This window comes from Alligator sinensis, unplaced genomic scaffold (genome assembly GCF_000455745.1).
Source record: "Alligator sinensis unplaced genomic scaffold, ASM45574v1 scaffold1473_1, whole genome shotgun sequence".
NCBI lineage: Eukaryota > Metazoa > Chordata > Crocodylia > Alligatoridae > Alligator > Alligator sinensis.
In genome coordinates this window covers 261,234-264,689 of record NW_005843100.1, presented here as the reverse complement: position 1 = coordinate 264,689, position 3,456 = coordinate 261,234, and positions in this window count along the sequence as shown.

Here is a 3,456-nt window from a genome sequence, read left to right as displayed (position 1 = left end):
AGCTGGCCTGCGTGGAGGGAGTGACAAGCCCATTAATCTACCGCTTAACTAACGTTTCACTTTTGGAGTGGCTACGTTCTATCAGACAATAAGGGAAGAGCAGTCCCTCCACTTGGAAAAGTACAGGGACTGCAGTCTGTGGCCAGATAATGCAGCCAAAGAAAGTTTCTTGTGCCTTCTCCTCCAGAGTACTTGTACAACAGTTGTCATTGTCTGGTTCTCTGGATTTTTACAGGTAGTTCCAGAGTATTTTCAAGAAAGGCAAGATGTTTGCCAAAGAGGGCCTAATGTCACTTTTTTAAATAGATGTGCCTAATGTCTAAAGGATCTAATGGCATTAAGTAAGATATTATTTTAAGCATTTTCAGATCGACTTGTTTTCTTTATTAGGAAATGAGAAATATGCTAAAGAGACATCTATGTCTTTAATTTTCTGGATACATTCCACACAACACAGTGGCTTGTGATGATATAGTGCATTAAAAATGAGCTCCTTGTGCAGAAATATGTACTTGCTAAACTTAGACTTGAAATCTTCTGCACTGGTATAGCATAACAACATGCACATATTTTTGAACTTTGCTTATTAAAACCTTTGTTTAATACATTAATTAAAAAGTGGAGTAAGGGTTATTGTCATGTAATAATCATTTTAGGATTTCCTCAAAATCCTAAAATAAAGCTCTGGAAAATCTCCTGTATGGTCCCTGTTAAAGTACACTAGTTCTGCAATAAAAAATGCAAAAGACATACTAAGGGAAGTGAGAACACGCATATTTAGTGGATGCTTCCCATTCCTGTGTATTCCTGTACAGTATTGTGAATATTCTTATATATAATAGTATTCAAGAAAATTGAATGTCAAATCACACTAATTAGGTGTCCTATTGTATACATATTAAATGAGCTTTTAAGGACAGAATAAAGGCTGGCTGAATGTGTTTTATGTCCTGAAGCATGAAGTTTTCTTACTTGGCCTACTGATATATCTATGCTAGCAAAGCTTTTAGATACAAACCAAGCCCCTCGTCTAAAATGATGTAACTGTCAGTAAAAAAGCACACCTCTAAATGTATTTAGTCTTGCAGGTACATTTAATGCAAGCCAGGGTTTAGGCACGTACTTAGATGCTTTCCTGAATTGGGGTAATTGAAAACAGCATCAATCCAAGTAGGGAACATGGGGGAAACCCACTGTTTTCTTTTGGCCAAGCAGAAATTTGGCAGTTTATTTCTGTCCTCTATTTTTGCTCTCTTAGTTCATTCCTAATTTATGATAATTTTTACTTCTTATTCCATAACAATGTATATTTCTTAGCAGCATCTTATAAGTTATTTTGTCAAAGCCTTTTGAACATCTAAATAAATGATACAAAGTAATTAGTTTCTGTACTGATTATTTGGTTAACATGATCAAGAATTCCAGTAGGTTAGTGATGCTTGGTTTTCTTTCACAGCAGCCATGCTGACTTGTTTTTTATAGCACCATGTCTATCAAGAAATTTCATAGTCATAGTACTTGGGGTCGGAAAGGACCTAAACAGATCATCAGGTCCAACCCCCAAATTTCATATTTCTGTTTTTAAATATCAGTTCAACAGCTTTTCCTGGTACCAAGATAGGACTCAGTCTGTTGATTGTAGGATCATCATTAGCTAATGTGCCTTCCTCAAAGCTGTTCAATTTATTTCACAAACTGTGGTGTCGTTCATGTACCTGAGGCTTACCAGGGGGATGAGAGGGCAGCTGTGGGGAAATGGACTTCAAGGTCTTCACAAGCCGAGAGCCAGAGAGATGTACTTAATTTACACAAAATAGAACAGGTAATAGCAATCTTTCTTTAAACTACAGATCCATATCTAGAAAGCTCCTTCTTAATCCAAGCCAAATTTGGTAATGATTTGGAATTTTTCAGCCTAGCTCCTCTCTCTTTTTTTTTCATGCTATTGTAAGATTTTTCTTATTAAAAATGTTTTAACTATCCAAGTCCCTTTGTTATCTGTTGCTCTGTTACATTAAGGAAATGACCTCTACTTCTTGTGCAAAATCATAGAGAAGCTGGGCTGGAAGGGACCACCGAAGGTCATCTAGTCCAACCCTCTGCCTGAGGCAGGATTATCCCTATGCAAATCATCCTGTACAAACCGTAATCTATAGTCTGCATAAGACTACCATCAACCCTGACACAACACAGGCCTAACACCCTAACCTGCCATAGGTGAAGCAGGGTAACTACAGCAGCCAACATCCTGCTTTTATGAAATGTTGTCAATATATGCTCAAGAGATCCTGGGTAGGAGGCCAGATCCCTGCTACAGAGGAAAGCAACAATCCCCAGTCTGTACCAATCTGATCATGAGGTAAAATTCCTTCCTGACCCTAAATCAGTCTGACCCTGAATGGAGGGGCAAGACTCCCTAGCTAGGAACCTCTGGCTTTGGTCCCAGTAGGAGCATTAGCACACCCCAGTCAAAGCCCCCAGCCTTGGCTATAGCCAACATCCAGTGCCTCTGAGGGAGGCTTAAAAACACCTTGACACATAGCAGAAAGGTGAGGCAGGGTAACCAGCAAAGTCCAGAAACACAGGAAATACCCATAGTAGAACATAGGTGTAGATACACCTGGATCTTTCCCAACCAGTGGCCGTTCAACCTCTTCTTTAACACCTCCAATGATGGAGAGTCCATAACTTTCTTAGGCAGTCTGTTCTACTGCCTCACTATTCCCACAGTGAAGAAGTTTTTCTGGATATCCAATGTAAACTTAATTTGCTGCAACTTCAAGTTCATTCAAGCCATTCTCTGCAGCAAGAGGGAAAAAGTGCTTTCCCTCTTCTTAATGGTAGCCATTCAAGTATTTGAAAACTGTTAGCATGTCCCTCTTTTAAGTGCCTTTTTTGCAAGCTGAACATGCCTAATTCCTTCATCCTCTCTTCATATGACTTGCTTTCCAAGTTCTTTATCATCATTAATATCACAAGTATGGTTTATTTTTTTTCTCTTGGATTTGCTGAATAATTTATAAACAGAATTTGTGAGTGCAGGACAAGTGGTTTTATAAGTATAATCTTATTTTTTTTATAATTCCAACATAGCTACTAAACCACAGTCCAGCCAGATGCTTCATCAAAAATAGTTTTCTTTTATTTTGGTATTCATATGTCGAGAAGAATAATAGAATTAACAGTCAAGCTTTATTATTAATGATCAATTAATTGATTATTTGAATTGAATTATTCAATTGATTGAATTATCAATTAATTGACAAGACACAAACATTTAATTTTGGCCCTTCCTTCATTTAGCAAGATGACAAATATCACATGCTGTAGTCTAGTTTTCAAGTGTGATGGAAGTAAAAAAAGGCTTTAAAGCTGAAGAATTGCTGGTACTGTTTTACTGGCCATTTTAATCAAATGTGATACACTAACAAGACATTGGAGGTTATATATTTGAGA